Source organism: Ornithorhynchus anatinus, chromosome 9 (genome assembly GCF_004115215.2).
Source record: "Ornithorhynchus anatinus isolate Pmale09 chromosome 9, mOrnAna1.pri.v4, whole genome shotgun sequence".
NCBI classification, from domain to species: domain Eukaryota; kingdom Metazoa; phylum Chordata; class Mammalia; order Monotremata; family Ornithorhynchidae; genus Ornithorhynchus; species Ornithorhynchus anatinus.
In genome coordinates this window covers 33617357-33637382 of record NC_041736.1, presented here as the reverse complement: position 1 = coordinate 33637382, position 20026 = coordinate 33617357, and the positions used below count along the sequence as shown (strand labels likewise).

Here is a 20026-nt window from a genome sequence, read left to right as displayed (position 1 = left end):
TCTTCAAGCCCCATGGTAACATTCACAAAGACCAGGTCCTGGGCTGGATAGATTAAATATTTGACCTGGTGTGGCACTGCTTATGTTTTTATACCTCAGATTTTCCCTAAGTGAGAAAAGTGTAAAAATTCCTATATAACACCTTGGATGCCATGGGCACAGAGGTAGTAAAAAAATTTCCCCCAAGTGCTTGAATTTCATTGAGTGTAGACAGAGCAGAGAAAGAACTCTAAGATACATGGGGCAAGAAAGAAAACAGCAGGCCCCAGTTTAATTCCAGGAGCAGATTTTCTGGTGAACAAAAAGTAGTCCCTAGTGACCAAAGAGAAGTTACGACTGATGCTTTAAGCACTTGGCATTCAGAACTCTTTTTGTCCACTGTTTCCAACACAGACCTCAGAGCTCCAGCTGTTGAAATATGACAAGGTGTGTATGTGTGAGAGAGGGAGTGTGGGGGGAGAGGGGCAGAGAAGAGGAAAAGTGGGGATGGAAAGACCTAAGAAAATTTTACTTCCATGTGTGACTACTTATGAAAATCTTTTCATTTAGGGGATCAATTCTTTTCAAACATATTAACCTCAATCACCTGAATGGGCGAAAAGCCCCTGTGTCCCTGACCTGCCATTTCAAACCTGCTAAAAATCACATCAAATGGATAGTACCCTTCCCAAATTCAGAAATTAAAAGTATTTTAAGACTGCACAATGGATTGGCCCCTGGTTTTGGCAACACTTATTTACTCTTGATTTATGGCCAGTGTGGCAACTAGAATCCTGCACAGACACATATACACACACACAGACAGCCAGCAAACCTCAAAAACTACATTCAGTAAAACTACTTGAGACTCTGGGGATTCAGGGCCACTAAAGGCAAGAACAGAATTCCTCCACAGTTCACCAAAGTGTGAGATTATATCATTTTTTCAATCCCAGCTCATCACTTTTTAAAAGGTTGAAAATACCCAGTGGTATTTTACCTGTTCCAGTAGCCTGGAAAGAGAGTGCCCCAAGAAAGGTTTACATAATAGCTTTTCAGTACAACTACGATCATCCCTCTCAGACTGCAACAAGCCACACAAAACCATGCTGAGAAATCACCGTGGAGAAGAGAGTCAGGAGAAGTTATTTGACACTGAATAGAAAAGTCTTGTATATGGGGGGGAAGCGCATATCACTGCAACCTTTGTGATTCCTTCTTCTCCCCACTTTTTGTCAAGCAACTATTTTTTTTTTTTTTTGTCGAGTTTCCTTTTTCAAAATTGACGCATCATTTGTCTCTAGAACAGAGCTGCTCTCAGGGAGATGAGAACAAGTGATTTTAAACAGGGACTGATGCAATGTCAGTCTTAGCTCTGTTACTTTATCCCAGAAATATGAGAAGGCAGAGACCCAAGGTGGCTCAAGCCTTAGGTGAAAGAATTGTATGGAGATAGATTAGTGAGTTAATTGTTAATTATAGGGGTCAGAGGGAATCTGGATGCATAGATTGGAGAATCCTACTTTTTGATAGAATAGTGGACAACTACAAAGAATTTAGCTTTTAGCTTTTAAAGGGGTTGAAATATCATCGAGAAGAACAATAGCCTAATGAGGCCAAGTGCACTGCTAATCAAAAGAGCAGTGAGCCTTCTCTGTCTCTTCAAGAACCAATTAAAAGAGGTTATAGTTCCAAATTCGGTCTTATGGGAAGGAGGAAAAGGCAAGGAGCATTTGAGGTGACAAAGTTTTTTTTCACGTAGTTTAATATTGTAATTATATTTGGGTTCGGTTTTCTCTGAGGTGGATCAATTGCATTAAGTGCCTATTGCATAAAGAGCACTGTACTACACACCTGAGAGTACAGAAAAGGTTAGAAAACATGTTTCCTGTTCTCAAGAACCCTGCACACAAGCAGAGGGGACAGCGACATATAAATTACAATGGGGGAAGGGGCACAAATAGTGATTATAAGATATGTAGCTATGTGCTTCAGGAATTGAAACGTTTCTCAATTGAGGTTTCCACCAACTGACTGGAAACACTGTCCTCACTGGATTTGCAAAACCTTTTCAGCTTCTCCTCCAGAGAATCCCTCTCTGCTCACCTCCCATCAGGAGAAGAGGTCTCCTTTAAAAACAGTAACAATAACAACAAAAATACCAATCGTGATGATAATAATAGTGGTAATTGTTATGTGCTTATTATGTGACGGGCACTTCAGTGCAGTCCCTGTCCCAGATGGGGCTCCCAGTCTCAATCCCCATTTTATAGATGAGGTAACTGAGGCACAGTGAAGTGAAATTTCTTTCCCAAGGTCACACAGCAAATGATGGAGCCGGGATTAGAACCCAGATCCTTCTAACTCCCAGGCCCGTGCCCAATCCACTAGGACAGGATGCTTTTCTTCTTCAAGGACTATCGTTGAATTACTTAGTTTCCCTTGCTACCCCTAGCTATTCCTTCTTTCCAGGTAAATGTATCCACTGCTCCTTCATCCAAACCCTTCAATAACCACTGGCTTATTAAGTGCAAAATCTGTATTAAGCATTTAGGAGAGTGCTTAAAAGACATGTTTCCTACCTTAAGAAGCTTACAATCTAAAGTGGGGGTCGGAGAGGAAGCAGAACAAAATCATTTCTAGGTGGTGAGAGCTGAAGGAATTATAAGGACACAACAAGAAGTATCAGTCATATTTACTGAGAGATTACTGTGTGTAGAGTACTGCATATTCACTGAAAGCTTACTGTGTGCTGAGCACTGTAATAATAATAACGATGGCATTTATTAAGCACTTACTATGTGCCAACCACTGTTCTAAGCGCTGGGTAGATACATTCGGGTAATCAGGTTGTCCCACAGTCTTAATCCCCATTTTACAGACGAGGAAACTGAGGCACAGAGAAGTTAAGTGATTTGCCCAAAGTCATACAGCTGATAAGTGGCAGAGCCGAGATTAGAACCCACAACGTCTGGCTCCCAAGCCTGTGTTCTTTCCACAAAGCCACACTGCTTCTCGGTAAAAAGCATGTGGGAGAGAACGAGAACAATATAACAGACACATCCCCGGCTCACAACGAGCTTGCAGTCTAGAGGCGGGGAGACATCAATATAAATGAGTTGTGGATATGGCCATAAGTGCTGAGGGACAGGTGATGAATAAAGGGAGCAAGTCAGGGTGAAGTAGAAGCGAGTGAGAAAAGAGGGCTTAGTCACGGAAGGTGAAATATCTCAAATGAATTAGCCAAACAATGGAAGATACAAAGAAAATGTACATTTGTGGAAAAAGTGTTGAATCTTGGAATAAAGTGCAAGGGGTGGGAGTGGTGTTGAATCAACGAGACTGGGATGACATGAAATCATTCAGGGAAACGTTCCTGTAGATGGTGGGACTCTACGAAGTTCTTTTGGGCCCAATGTCTATCATTAGGTCTTTGGTTAAATTTCATGCTGACTTAAATGCTTAAAACCCCAACGAACCCGAGCTAAGGCTCCTACCGAAAAAAGAATCCGTTTCACTCCTCCCTTGGGAATAGAGACGGCTTATCCTCGTGAACACACCATGTACATAATCAACTCAACTGTAAGCCAGGGCTATTTGCTGTCCTAAATTCAAATACATGATGAGCAGAAGGAAAAGTGGGAGACTTTTAACGTTGACCAAAAATGGCCACAGTTTTAAAACAAAGCAGAGAACACAAGGATATGTCAAACCCAACTGGAATGGACAAAGACCTGCCAGGAAAGTCACTTAAGTGAACTCAGTGTCTTCCAGTTTAAAGGCTCTGATTAACCACATTCTAGAATGCTTAGAGGCCTTGCTGAAGAAACTTCAAGGTCACCAGAAATAGTCATTCAGGCCTCTGGGGGGGGGGTGTGGTTGTGGGGAAGAGGGGATTAGATAGAAGCTCAAAGACTGTTCTCTCCTTCCCTTTAAAAAGGAGAGAAGATAATCTGAAGCATTTATTTTATCAGTCTCCTGCTGGGACTTGGGTAAATAATGATCTCATCACAGCAGGTGGGAGGATGAGGCGTGATCATTAAACTTTCAGGGGCTCAGATAAGTACAACAGATGAGTGAACAATTTGCCCACCAATCCCCCTTCTCAAACCCTTGTTCACAAGTTGACATCTCGAACCATGGGTGATAGGCTGGAGAGACTTTTGTGAGTTCGACAACTCTCTCCACGCTGCACTTACCCAAGAATTATCCTAAAATGTTGGATTTCCTATTTGTAACATTTAATGTTCTTATCAATTTTCTTAGTTTCCACCGTCTTTGCCAAAGTTTTACATCAAACAGGTTGATCACTGCATTCCAAGCTGTCTGTGAGCTGCTATTGGTACCTCAAAAGGCCATTGTTACATTAAATAATGCCATCTATTAAGAGGTCATTTTATTTTTCTGAAATCTGCTAAGTGCTTACCCTGTTCCAGTCACTATACTAAGAGCTAGGGTAGATACATGCTAATCAGGTTGGATACAGTTCCTGTCCCACATGGGACTCACAGTCTTAATCCCTACTTTACAGATTAGGTAACTGAGGCACAGAGAAATGACGTGACTTAACCAAGGTCACAAAGCAAACACCACGAGCTGGCATTAGAACCCAGGTCCTTCAGACTCCCAGGCCCGTGCTCTATCCACTAGGTGATTCTGCTTCTCATTATATGCCAAGAACAGTATTATGCACAGGGGTAGATACAGTGCAATCAGATCTGACAGTCTCGGTCCCACAAAAGGCTCAGAGTCTAAGCAGGAAGAACAGGTTTTTAATCCTCATTTTACAGATGAGGGAACAGAACACAGAGAAGTGAGTTTGCCCTGTAATCTTCCATCAGACACTGCCATGCCCCACTAGAGATCGTGCTTCATTGAGGCTTTACAACATTTAATTTGACTTCCTCTTTTGTAATTGCCCCAGTTCATCACAACTGTGAACCTCCCCGAGGGACAGGGCCTCTTGCTAACTCCTATCTGTGTATTCTCTCCCCGGATTTAGTACACGGCTCTGCACAGAATGCGCTTCATATTATTACCATTCAGTACTTTCTGCTGCAATGTCTTATGACCCTTCTTTTCATTAATCTCAAAGAGAAGTTAATAATCATGACGACGGTATTGGTTAAGTTCTTACTACGTGCCAGGCAGTGTACTAAGCGCTGGGGTGGATACAATAAATTGAGTTGGGCACAGTCCCTGCCCCATGTGGGGCTCACAGTTTATAGAGATTTTAGAGATGAGGGGACACAGAGAAGTGAAGCGACTTGCCCAAAGTCACCCAGCAGACTAGTGGCAGAGTCAGGATTAGAACCCATTACCTTCTGATTCCCAGGCCTGTGCTCTATCCACTACGCCATGCTGCTTTGCGTTGCAATGACTGGAGCTGTTGAACTGACGGTTCTAGCACCTTAGTGATCATATCCTACCTCCATGCATTATTTTGATGAATCAATCAATTGTATTAACTGAGCACTTACCGTGTGCCACGAAATTGCTCAATATTAAATATACCCTCTTGTGATAAAGCTAGATCTCTCAATCAATAGTACTGAGTGTCTACTGTATACAGTAGACACAGATCACTGTAGTAGACAACTGGAAGAATACAAAAGAAGTCAGCCATGATAATAGCCCTCAAAGAACAGAGACTGTGTTCTGCACCCTCCCAAGCACTTAGTAATCAATAATAGTACAGTACTCTGCACACACTAAGTGTTCAATCTAGTGGAGTGACCTTGGGCCAGGGAGTCAGAGGACCTAGGTTCTAATGCCAGTTCCACCCCTTGCTTGCTGTGTGACCTTGGGTAAATCATTTAACTTCTCTTGGTCTCATTCCCTCATCTTTAAAATGGGAATTAAGACCGAGCCCCACGTGGGACAGTGTCCAACCTGTCTTGCATCTACCCCAGTGTTTCAGTAAATGCCTGGCACACTGTGAGCAGTTAACATATACCATAAAAATAAATGACAATAATGGATAAATAACATTGATTGATACCATAGATTGATGCAATCTACCAGAATAACTTGTGACTATATACATGGCAGCGCCACTGAAATCTGAGCAACGTAAGGAACCCCAGGCCAGCAAAGGGAAATACTGACTTGCTCCCTTTATTCATTCCCCCTCCCAGCCCCACAGCACTTATGTAGATAACTGGAACATTTATTTATTACTGTCTCCCACTCTATACTGTAAACTCATTTTGGGCAGGGAATGTGTCTGTATATTGCACTCTCCCAAGTGCTTAGTACAGTGCGCTGCATTCAGCGAGTGCTCAATAAATATGACTGATTGATTGGAAACCTTGGGACCGCATTCTGTGCCCCAACAGAGCCCAGTCCAGCCAGAAGAGCTGTTAATTTGGGGACCCCAATGGGCATCAGTGAGGTTCTAACACTCCTCCAGGATCACAGGAAGCTTTGGGAAGGTCTAAATGGGGATCCTGCCTGAACCTAGGTCCCTAGGTTCTCTTTTGGAGACAAACAGAATCCAAGAGAGCTTGGGGTCAATGAGATCATGAAAAGGCATCAAGACCCAGAGTGGGGACCCCTTGAGGGAGGTTGATGGGAAGGATGCTTCTAAATTGTTGTGACACTCTGCGACTCGGTAATCTGAAAAGCTTGTTGAGGACAGGGAACGTGTCTAACAACTCTGTTACTCTCCCAAGTGCTTTTACAGTGCTCAATAAATATGAATGATTGAAGAACAAACTTTGGGCAAACCATTTGCCAGGAGTGAGGAAATTCACAACCCTATTGCCCATCTAGTTGGAACATCGGGACATTAAGGTGAAACCAATATGAATTTTTGGACACTGCCTTGGACCACAGATTACGCTTATTTAAGAGCATGATTATTGTTGAAAGGCAATGCACGGAGGTAGGATATGATCACTAAGGTGCTAGAACCGTCAGTTCAACAGCTCCAGTCATTGCAATGCAAAGCAGCATGGCGTAGTGGATAGAGCACAGGCCTGGGAATCAGAAGGTAATGGGTTCTAATCCTGACTCTGCCACTAGTCTGCTGGGTGACTTTGGGCAAGTCGCTTCACTTCTCTGTGTCTGTTCCCTCATCTGGCCTTCAAATCATTAGTACAAATGCAAGGTAGAGGTGGAAAAAAGTTTGACAAAACATTGGGAAAAAAAATCATAATTTTGCCACCTCCCCAAACTATGGTCGGCCTGCATCTGGAATATTCTGGGGAGTTCCTGTCAAACAGTCTAGGACTACTAAATGGAGCTGGAGAATCTGTTGAGAGGAGGCCAAATGAACAGGGTGATGGGGCAGCTTCCTTAGGAGACCAGACTGAAATGATGAGAATTTGCCAGTCTGGAAAGATGGAGGCTAAGAAGGGGCATAAGAGAAGGAAGATTCTACAGTCATGAAGGTCAGGGTGAAAGCAGAACTGTTGTTTTCCAATTTGATACCACCAGCATGAAGGGAATCTCACGGATGCTTGAGGGGCATGGTGTCAAAGCAAACACACAGAGGAAACACTTCACCCAGGAGGCAGTGGGCATGTGGAATTTGTATCCACAAAATGTGATGTCGGCAGAAAATAATCAATTAATCATGTTCACTGAACGTTTACTGTGTTTGAGCACTAATAGGTTTCGGATAAATTAACATTGGGGTCCACAAGTGACTTATTACAGGCAAATTTTTTTTATAGTATTTGTTAACACCTTACTATGTGCTAAGCTCAGTTCTAAGCACTGGGGTAGACACAAGATAATCAGGATTTACCCAATCTCTGCCCAACAAGGGTCTAGTAATCTAAGTAAGAGGGACAACTGGTACTGAATCTCCATTTTGCAGCTGAGGAAACTGAGGGGCAGAGAAGGTAAGTGATTTGCCCAAGGTCACACAGCAAGCAAGTGGTGGAGCTGAGATTAGAACCCAAGTAAATGTAATGTTCAGATTTTAGAAGATTTAGACCCAGGCCCACAGCACGTAAGCCATATCTATAAATTATATGTTATAAATCATTAATATCAAAATCTGTCAGGGAATATATCTGCTATATTGTTATATTGTACTCTCCCATATGCTTAGTACAGTGCTCTGCACACAGTAAACTTGTCTACCCATTCTATTGTAGTCTCCCTAGCATTTCTCCCTTAGAGAAGCAGCGTGCTTAGTGGAAAGAACATGGGTTTGGGAGTCAGGTCATGGGTTCAAATGCCGGCTCCACCACCTGCCCCCTGTGTATCTTTGGGCAAGTCACTTAACTTCTCTGTGCCTCAGTTACCTCATCTGTAAAATGGGGATTAAGCTTAGAACAGTGCGTGGCACAAAGTAAGCGCTTAACAGATACCATCATCATTATTATTATTTAATACAGTGCTTTATACACAGTAAGCACTCAAATACTCTTAATGATCATTGTTGACTTGGAGAAACAGCAAGGCCTAGTGGAAAGAGCATGAATCTGGGAATCAGACAACCTGGATTTATTCCCAGCTTTGTCACTTACCTGCTGGGTTACTTTGGGGAAGTCAATTTATCTGTGGCTCATTTCCCTCATCTGTAAAATGGTGGATTCAAAACCTGTTCTCCCTCTTAGATGGTGAACCCCATTTGGGAAAAGGGCCTGCATCCAGCCTAATTATCCTGTACCTACCCCAGCACTTAGTACTTAGCATATAGTAAGTGCTTGAATACCACAACTATTATACCTTGGAAAAAAGTTAAGTGTTCACCTGATAGTCTCATGATGGATTTTTAGTGGCAAAAGTTAGGATGCTATGAAGTTGCTGTCATTGGTGCCTTCTTTGAATAAGACAACTATAAATATGTATGTAAAGTTATTTGTGTGTGTGTATATACATATATACACACACACATAAAATTACATTTCTAACTGTGGCAAAGAATGTAAGAAGGGAAACACATCAAACTGCTTTTCCAAACATCCTTCAAACCCACTGTCAGATGAGTCAGACAATTTGTCTGACCCAAGATAGCATTTCTAATGTTCTTATGTACTTAGGAGAGACTGCATAAGCTCTATATAAGCCTTTCCCCTCAGTACACAAGGGTAACCAAGTGAACACCCTTTACAGCTGGAATTTAAAGCCAAAATCACCAGGAAAAAGATTAAGGACACAATGCAAAGAACAGCAAGACCATAGGTAGAATAAGGAAACTCTGACAAGGGTCAGAGAAAAGAGGGGGACGAGATAGAAGAGTCAAGATAAAAAGAGCGAAAGGATCCCATGCAGCAGGCGGAGGGTACCGAATAGGAAAGTGTGAGTGGATTCATTTTTGATGTGCTCTCTAGCAGAAAAATTAAAAAAAAAAAGTCATGGAACTAGAGATACCCTGAGAAGGAAATTCATGGCTATCGAATGGGTCTTTTCAAGACAGACAAGGGAGTGATTCTCAGTTCATTCAGCAGCTGGGCAGAGGTGAAGGGGGAAAAGAAACAGGAAGGAAAGGAGGTGCATCCAAACCGCTACCACATTAATCCAAGCACTTTATCCTATCTCGCCTTGACAACGGCATCAATCTCCTTGCTTACGTCCCTACCTCCTATCTCTCCCCACTCCAGTCCATATTCCACCATGCTGTCCGGATCATTCGTCTACAAAAATGTTGAGTCCATGTCTCCCTGCTCCTCAAAAGTCTCCAATGATTGTCCACACACCTTCCTAAACAGAAACTCATTACCAGCAGCATTAAAGCACTCAGTTACCTTACTCCCTTCATTTCCTACCACAATCTGCCCACACTCTTCATTCCCCTGATGCCAACCTATTCAATGTATGCTGATTTTGTCTACCTTGCGGCAAAATGTGTCTCTCGCCCAGATCCCGACTCTGGCCTGGAATGCCCTCCCTCTTCATATTCAATAAATGATCACTCTCCCCAACTTCAAAGCCTTATTACCACCGCATCTCCTTCAAAAGGCCTTCCTCAACCAGCCCCTCATTTCCTCTTCTCCTCTTCCCTTCTGCATCGCCCACGGGCTTATTCACCCCTCCCTCAGCCTCACAATTTACATACACATCCATAATTTATTTATATTCATGTCTGTCTCCCCCCTAGACTAAACTCACTGTGGTCAGGGAACGTGTCTACCAATTCCGTTATACTGTCCTTTCCCCAGGCACTTCTAATGCCGGCTCCACCACTGATCAGCTGTGTGACTTTGGGCAAGTCACTTGACTTCTCTGTGCCTCAGTTCCCTCATCTATAAAATGGGGATGAAGACTGTGAGCTCCTCGTGGGACAACCTGATTAGCTTGTATTCCCCACCCAGGGGGGCACCTAGTAAGCGCTTAACAAATATTATTATTATTACAAAGCTCCACACAGTAAGCACTCAGATATGGATTGATTGAGATTAATGGCCATGAGTAATAAAGGACCACATGAATATATCTTTTCAAGACCCTATTCTAATAGAAGAGTAGTGTAAATCTGTGCTTAAAATATATAAAGTTTAGCCGTTACATTCAACTAGAAGAAAAAAGCTTTAGTTCAGCTTTAAGTTTCAGGTTCACCAGCTTCTGACTAAAGCTACTTAAAAGCGCTCTAAGAAAACTGGCAAGATGTGACCTGTCTAGTAGGTCTCTATTTGGGAGGAAACACTTTTTCATGGGAGAAAATACTAAAATTTGAGAACTTGGGAAGCAGCATTGCCTAGCGTACAGAGCGCAAGCCTGATAGAGGACCTGGCTTCTAATTGTGGCTCCGTCTGTCTCACAAGCCATGAACCTTGGTGTTATCCTTGACTCCTCTCTCTCATTCAACCCACATATTCAATCCATCACTAATTTTTGTGGGGTCAACATTCACATCACTAAAATCCATCCTTTCCTCTCCATCCAAACTGCAACCATGTTCATCCAAGCGCTTATCCTCCGCTGCCTTGATTACTGTTTCAACCTTCTTGCTGACCTCCCTGCCTCGGGTCTCTCCTCACTCCAGACCATACTTCATTCTGCTGCCCAGATCATTTTTCTACAAAAACTTTCAGTCCATGTTTCCTAACTCCTCAAGAACCTCCAGTGGTTGCCCATCCACCTCTGCATCAAATCACCTTGCCTCCTCCAACATCACCTGGCTACTCTTCTATTACAACCCAGCCCACACACTTCACACCTCTAGTGCCAACTTTCTCACTGTACCTAGATCTCATCTATCTCATCACCAATCTCTCACCCACATCCTGCCTATGGCTTGGAACGCACTCTCTTTTCATATCAATTACTCTCTCTTTTCATATCAATTACTCTCTCGACATTCAAAGGCTTATTGAAGGCACATCTTCAAGAAGCCTTCTTCGTCTAAACCCTCATTTCCTCTTTTCCTATTCCTCTCTGCGTCACCCAGCCCCATAGCATTTATGTATGTACCATAATCTATTTATATTAATGTCTGTCTCCCCCTCTAGACTGTAAGCTCACTGTGGCCAGGGAATGTGTCTGCTGTATTGTGTTGTACTCTCTCAAGCGCTTAGTATAGCGTCCTGCACACAGTAAGCAGTCAATGAATATGATATAGGATTGATGGACTGTTGTGTGATCTTGGACAAATCACCTGACTTCTCTGTGCCTTAGTGACCTCATTTGTAAAATGGGGATTAAGAGTGTGAGGGACTATATCCAATTGGATTATCCTGTATCTACCCCAGTGCTTAGCACATAGTAAGTGCTTAACAAGTACCATGATCATCAAGACATCTTTGCACTATTTTGGCTGGAATACTACTAGGGAATTAAGCAATGCTCGTCTGACAATCTGAGCCAGTTTGGATCAGTCAGATGTATTTATTGAGCACTTCCTATGAACAGAGCATTGTACTAAGTCTTGGGAGAGTACAATATAACCGATTTGTTAGACAGGTTCCCTGCCCACAGCGAGCTTACACTCCATAGGGGGAGAACACTGTGGTGTCACGAGAAATGGTTTCACCTTAGTATGTGAGTGCAGGATGTGGTGAGCACTACTAAAGCAAATAATATAAATTAAGTGGGATTTTGCAGGAAGGTGAACCACATGATACAGAGCAAATCAATAATAAAACATTGCCAACCAAGCAGCGAAAAAGAATAATCAAGAAATGCCTCATCAATTATAGAATTTATGAACATCTGAGATTGTCCTTTGAGTTTTAAAAAAAAAAAAAAGACCGCAGGCTTCTCCCAGACATGACAGAACGGTGTAGTTATGGGTCAACTTTCAGGAAAACTTAATTGCTTTTGAGCTACAAATTCAATTCCCATTCCAGCCCATCAGTCACTTGTCAGCTTGTCTTGCTCAGCTTTCTGTTACAGTGACCATCTGCAGCTCTGCCATGTCTCCTGGAGTCCATTGAGATTTCCTTTTCGGAGGAACCAGCCCATAGCTATTGACTGCACAAGATACCATTTCCTCTGCCTCTCCAGCTCCTCACTGGGAGGTTGCAGAGATTTAAGAAAGAACACTGGCTCCACAGTCAAAAAAGGTGGAAAACCTGCCATGAAACAGGGAGCAACATTTTATGCTTCACCTAAACTCTGGGTAATTATAAATGTCTTTTACCAAATAGACACTTGCATAAAGGATCAGCTTTTGGTCTTCCAAGTTACAAGGGACTCTAATACACAAAAGCCATAAACACAGGTTCTGCCAGCAATCAGGTAATACATCGTAAACAATAGCTTTTGTGATTTATTGCATCTGAAGCAGGTTTGGTATTACTTCTTAGAAGATTTGGTTATCCTTGTTTTCAAGCACAGTTGCCAGCAGCCTGTTGACGTCAGAGAAAATTGCTTCACGGCAGCAGTTTTAAAAATAGAGTAAGCGTGGTGGTAATTTTTTTTTTCTTCTTTTTTTTTTTTTCAAGGCAGCTGTGCTCTAACATGAAAGTTTGAGGACAGAACCACTTTGCGCTAGTGGCATCTCCTGCCAAACCTCCAAATCTGATTTTTTTTGTGTGTGTCTGTCTGTCTGTGTGTATGTTCACAATTCCATAATTTCACTTTCTCACTTGCTTCCTCCTGTCTTTATGGCTACTGGCAATCACAGCAGAAGAAGATTTGCAACCAAAGATGAAGGGGCTGACAGTCAAGATTAGCACTTCAAATCTGCTAAGTCTTAAAATGTGGTTGACTCTGGGTTACTCAGTGGTAGCAAGGCCTAATAAATTTTGTATAGATCAATGATTTCCAGAAATAATTTCACTTTGTTTCCATCTTCTCAATCTTTTGAATACCACTTTCTCTCTCACACACACATTCACACACAAACACTTTGAAATGATTTTCAGAATTCTCCCTCCCAGGAGTCTGTTCTAGTCCCTAATCCTACCTGCCTTAACCTTCTCTCTTTTCATCTCCACACACAAAAACAACATAGAAAGCGGCAAATAAGGGGAATCTAAGCATCTACCCGCACCAAATTTCCAGAGGTGTCCTCCCATAAAAACTGAAATCTTCTGATACAACAAAAATGCATCGGTTTCTCTCCCCTTTTGGCCTCTGAACATCCTGTGGGTCGGAAATGATGTCTGATTCAATCAACATCCTTTTGCTTTTAATTGGTGAGATAAATAACACTGATAATATAATTTACTTTAATCAGTGGTATTTAGGGAGCACTTACTGTGCTCTTGGGAGAATACAACATAACTGGTAGATACCGTGGGCAGGGGGGGTGAGGGGAAAGAGGCCCTCGCCTTCAAGATCCAGACCGCCAGAGCAAGGCCCAAAACTGCCTGAACTGAGGGAAGATGACAGCCCAAGTGCTAGTTTGTAAGTTTCCCCCTCTAGATTGTAAGCCCGTTATGGGGCGGGGAATGTATCCCCTAATTCTGTTGTATTGTACTCTCCCAAACAGTTAGTACAGGGCTCTGCATATAGTAAGTGCTCAATAAATAGGATTCACTGACTGGGCGTTTGCACTCATCTGGATTCAGCTCTTCGGGTCTGCCTGGGCTGAGGAGAACTATTCCAGGGCACTTGAGCTCATCCGCCTCACCCTCAGCCCAACCACGGAGAGACCGCTGTGTGCTGCTTCATGTACACGCTCCACGTACAGAGGCTGAGACAGAATCTTGCTGAGGTGTGTTGAGGGGGAGGGTAGGGAGAGAGGAGGAGGCTCACCATCTGAGCAATCCACGGATCCAACCTGGAAAGCAGCATGGCCCAGTGGATAAAGAACGGTTCTAGGAATCAGAAGTCTCTAGGTTCTAATTCTGGCTCTGCCTCTTGGACACGGGCTGTGTCCAACTCAATTTGTTCGTTTCCATTCCAGAGCTTAGTACAGTGGCTGACTTAGTGAGCGCTTAACAAATGCCATCATCATCATCATCATCATCTGAGTGTGACTTAGGGCAAGTCACAATTTCTCTGTGCCAGTTACCTCATCTGTAAAATGGGAATTAAGCCTTTGAGCCCTATGTAGGGCAGGGGCTGTGTCCAACCTGATTAGTTTGTATCTACTCCAGAGTTTAGAACAGTGCTTGACACATTGTAAGCGCTTAACAAATGCCATCATTATTATTATTAGATCCCTGAACCAAGGATCTCCACTGTGAGGTACCTACATCTTACAAAGACCCCGTTAAAGACAGTGGCCCCCTGGATTTGGTGGTTGGGACAGAGCGAGGGGTCCTTCAAAGGAAAAGAATGGGCACAGGAAAGAGGCAGCAGTGGCACTGTGAGACACGTAAAGGCAGAAACAAAATATAGTTAACTTGCCTGGCTCAGGAAATGTGGCATTTTCTTCAGATAAACTGATAGGTGATTGGATGGATTTATCTGTAGCTATTTTTAAAAAAATAGTATTTAAGTGTTTACTATGTTCAAGGCACTGTATTAAGCCCTGGAAGAGTTACAAGCTAAACAGATTGGACACAGTCCATTTCCCACATGGGGGTCATGGTCTAAATCCCCATTTTAAAAAGGAGAGGGAACAGGCCCAGGAAAGGGAAGTGATTTGCCCAAAGTCACACAACAGATGAGTACTGGACCCAAAATTAAGAACCCAAGTCCTTCTCTGACTCCCAGGCCCATACTCTTGTCACTAAGCCAAACCGCTTCTCATTATATTTATTTTATAAGAGACCCTAGCCAAGACCAGGGGCATTATGACCACAGAGAAGGATATCCTGAATTTTGTTTTTCCACTTCATTCCACTGGCAAAACCGAAAAAAAGCTTGGCATGGTTTTAAAATGGAGAGTTCTGGATTTGGGGTGGGGAGAAGCCACACCAACATTTCCAGCACCTACTCAGATTTTCCAACTAGACGTAAATCAATCAGTCAGTGGTATTCGAGTGCTTACTGTGTGCAGAGCACTGTACTAAGCACTTGGGAGAGTACAATACAGCCAAATTGGTAGTCACGTTCCCTGTCCACAGCCTGAAAGGTTTGAACACCAAAGTCTGAGAGGCTGGGAGAGAATTTTATCCATCTTAAAAGGAAACCTGCCCTCCCTAAATCCCAGCCCCTGATCAAAAGTGAGGAAATACCACCGGAAGCAGCCTGTCAGCCAGTCAATTGTATTTATTGAGCATTCACTGTGTGTCGAGCACTGTATTTAGTGCTCATAAGAGTACAATAGAACGATATGACAGACACATTCCCTTCCCACCTTACAGTCATGGGCCAGGGAGTCAGAAAGTCATGGGTTCTAAACCCGACTCTGCCACTCGTGTGCTGTGTAACCTTGGGCAAGTCACTTCACTTCTCTGTGCCTCAGTGATGTCATCTGTAAAAAGGGGATTAAGAGTGTGAGCCCCTTGTGAGACTGGGACTGTGTCCAATCTGATGATCTTGTACCTACTCCAGTGCTTGAAACTGTAAGTGCTTACCATGTACCATAATTATTATTATTATTATTAACTTGCATCCCAAGAGTGCTGGGTCCCTGTGGATATTAAATATTTGCTACCTTGTTCCTTCAACTTCATTAATATAAGCAGTGTTATTGTCTAATGAATTGTTACATAAAGTTCAAAGATAACTTTAGTTCTCTGGCCCTACTATATCAACCCTCAGAGGAATAAAGGGATGTTAAAAGATGCACACCTCTATCTCCCTTGTGTAATGTTCATTGTTTAAAAAAGATTCCATCAAAGTTAGAAAATGTTTCATACCTGCTGCAGTAAGGCTGCTTCAGAGGTGGTATGGTCTGATGCCAAGTAATAAATTAAGTCATTTTAACACAGACACGATGTACTCAGTATCCGATAGGAGTAAGGAGTGCCACTGAATGATGATTACCTATATTAGTGAAGTCCTTAATTTGTTACTGTATATGATGGTGGATGGGTCTATCCTATTCAAGAGACCTTTAGATTTTCAGTAGTATTCCGGAACCGCATAAGTTATTAATACCCCAGGAAAAAAATGGAAAGATATTTACATCACATACAGGATTACTCCTTTGCAAAAAATAAAAAATAAACCTTGCATATTATTGAACTTCTGTGAACACTTCAAGGTCTATGATTACTTGGTAAAAGTTGGCCTGTCAGTTACTCTGAAAGGGGCCCGAGAGAAATTCAGAATAGCTCTGGATAGTCCCACATATTGGGAACTGAGATAAAGGAGGTTAATTGAATGAACAGGAAGAAAAAGAAAGGAAAGCACAACCAAATCCAAATGTTAGCACCCCTAAGACATATGAACTTCTATAAATACACAAACTCCTATATCTTTACCAAAAAAGTTACCCAAATAGATGAAGTTTACGTGGCTAGCATCTTCCGCAAGACTATCAGCATGTGGAGATCAGCAGCAAGAGTGAGGAGAGACGAAAATACAGTAAAAAGATGCAGACTTTTCAGTCTTGGAAGACTAAGGCAGGGTGTGCACATAATGTGATTGACAAAGTCAAGAAGAGTCTGGACAGGATGATCTTGGACTTAGTCTCTAAATCTTGCACCACTAAATACCTGTTCTCCCTCCTCCTCCCCAGAGCCCCATGTGGGACGGGGACTGTGTCCTACCTATCGTCCTTACCCCAGTGCTTAGCACAACATAAGCACCTAAATACCACAATTATTATTAGACAATAAGGGTCACCCACTAGTTTGCTCAAAACAAATCACATTCACCGGGTGGGTGGTAAGCAATTGAAATTTATTACTTTATAAAATTGAACTTACTGATATTTTCTGCCTGAAGAAGCCAGCACAGTGACCTATCAATCAGTAGTATTTACTAAGTGCTTACTGTGTGCAGAGCACTTATTAACCTTGAGAGAGTACAAGGGTAGGCATGTTCCTGTCTTCAAGGATCTTACAAGCTAGCAGGGGAGAGAGACATTAAAATAAGTTACAGAGAGTATAAAGATCCCTACATAAGTGCTGTGTACTTTGAGTGGTCACTTAAATGCATGGGTGAGGTAGGAGGGAGGGGAACTAGGATGGGGAGATGAGAGATTAGTCAGGGAAGGCATCCTGGATGTAATACCCCTCTACACTGTAAGCTCGCTGTGGACAGGGGATGTGTCTGTTTACTGTTATTCATTCAATAGTATTTATTGAGTGCTTACTATGTGCAGAGCACTGTACTAAGCGATTGGAATGTACAAATCGGGTTAATAATGGCATTCGTTAAGCGCTTACTATGTGCAAAGCACTGTTCTAAGCGCTGGGGTAGATACAAGGTAATTAGGTTGTCCCACATGGGGCTCACGGTCTTAATCCCCATTTTACAGATGAGGCAACTGAGGCATAGAGAAGTTGTGACTTGCCCCAAGTCACCCAGCTGACAAGTGGAGGAGCCGGGATTAGAACCCATGACCTCTGACTCTCAAGCCCGGTGTTATACTGTATTCTCCCCAGCTCTTAGTACAGTGTTATGCACACAGTAAGCACTTGATAAAAATGACAACGAATTTGGGCATGACTTTGAAAATAGGGAGACTCATGATCAGTTGGATGTAAAAGGGGAGGATTTACTAGAGGAAAACTTAGGGATATTAAGTGGCATAGCCAAAAATATGAGGGTGGAAGATAAGAAGGGCACCATCTCACGCTCCCTCCAAGAATCCCAACTAAAATATTGTCTGGGGTAGAATACTAGACCCTCCTGATCAATGATCTGATGCAATAATAAGAATTGTCAATTTTTTGTGTGCTCTGGCCTGATCTGTTTCCAGTCCTGAGTACAGGGATCGGAAATAACAGACGTGTGTCCTAGTGCAACATTTGCAATGGGGCAACTCCTGCTGCTCTCCAACTAGTCATTTTCCCACTCAAGATCCACAAGAGAAGTTAATCAACTACCCACCCACCAATCACCAACTCTTCCCATCCTAGGGAAGGAGACAGTTTTCCAGAAGCTAGGGCATTTATGGGGCGGGCAATAATATGTTTTTTCAAAGCCCCACCCTAGGGCCAACGGGAAAATAAGTGAATATTTTTTCCAATCCTGCTTCCCCTTGAGAGCATCTCATCATACCTGAGACTGAGGAATGATTTAAGCTGTATTTTCGCATTAACGAGCTTTTATTTATAGGTGCTTAAAATTGAGCTTTAAGAGTGGACTTTTTTCCGCCCCAAATCAACCACAGCCCTGTAGTGTGTGACTCTGTACATACATATTTATACACACACACACACATATCCTTTTCGTTACTCAACTTGTCAGCAATTTCCAACATTTCCCTGGATTCAAATTAAGATGTCGCAATTTGACTTATCAGTGGAGCCTCTCAACTATATTCTGCAGAAAGGTCATAACATGGTGTTTATAGAAGCAGACCGATGTGCGGTTGTACAGTAATTGAGAGTACAGTGTTTGTTTTTGCAGAAATTCACGGAGGCCCCCAAAATACCCTGTACTCCTTCCCTTCAAACTTAAATGATATGGAAAGAGGCATAGGTGTTTCAATTCAAGGAGGCATTCAGAACAGCCTGGCTCCCTATGCTAGTGTCACTGCCATATATTCCCCAATTTCCCTGACTCAAAGCCAGTCTGTCCTCTCTGCTGTTTTTTTCCACAGCGCTTGGGGGTTGGAGAGAAAAAAAAATACATATAAAATAGAGTCAGACTGGGCTCTCATACAGTGAGGCTTTTTACCACTTGGCTGTCAGCTGTGTCTCTGGTTTTCTAGCTGGGGGCAATATCAACCGAACACTTCGCATTCGCAAAGTGATAATAATAATAATAATGTTGGTATTTGTTAAGCGCTTACTATGTGCCGAGCACTGTTCTAAGCGCTGGGGTAGACATAGGGGAATCAGGTTGTCCCACGTGGGGCTCACAGTTTTCATCCCCATTTTACAGATGAGGGAACTGAGGCACAGAGAAGTTAAGTGACTTGCCCACAGTCACACAGCCGATAAGTGGCAGAGCTGGGATTCGAACTCATGAGCCCTGACTCCAAAGCCCGTGCTCTTTCCACTGAGCCACGCTGCTTCTCCTAAGTGCTAAGTGCTTCGTAATCATTTTAATTACAACTTTGGGAGTTAAGTAGGCCCAGCCTGAAACTAAGACAGCCATCGCAAGGGTTAGGGTCATCGGAACCTTCACAGAAGTGAAACTCTAAAACAATAATAATGGTAATAGTAATAACGAGAAAGAGAAGAACCCAGGAGACTCTGGTATACTCGGATTTTTGAGACAACAGGATCTTCCCCTTTCTAATTACTCTCCCCACTCCACCACAGGCATGCGCCCGCACACACACACACACACACACAGTGAAAATTCCAGGATTTCACTCATGACTCCAGAGTGTTTACCCCTTAGGGTTTAGATCAGTGCCAATGCAGCTGTGGCCCCCTTGACACACTGAAGCCAAGCCCTGCCTTTCTCCCGCCCTTGTCCCTGCCAGCTCTGAGGATGGTGAGGATACCCACAGCAGGGGGAAGAGGTACAAGACCTTGAAGGACCCACGCATTATGGGCCAGGCACTGTGCAAAGCACTGAGGTATACAGAGGATGACTAGGTTGGACTCAATCCCTGCCTCACCTAGGGCTCAATCTTCATTTCCAGTATTACAGATAAGGTAACTGAGACACGGAGAAGTCAGTCAATCAACTGTATTGATTGAGTGCGTATTGTGTGCAGAGCACGCTACTAAGCTTTTGG

The 20026-nt window shown here is 42.9% G+C and overlaps 1 protein-coding gene across 3 annotated transcripts in view; it reads right to left on the bottom strand.

Annotated features, from left to right (window-relative positions):
• KLHL29 (kelch like family member 29) overlaps nucleotides 1–20026 on the bottom strand; it is a 525589-nt gene that overhangs the window by 374815 nt on the left and 130748 nt on the right. The gene's annotated exons all lie outside the window — the stretch shown is intronic.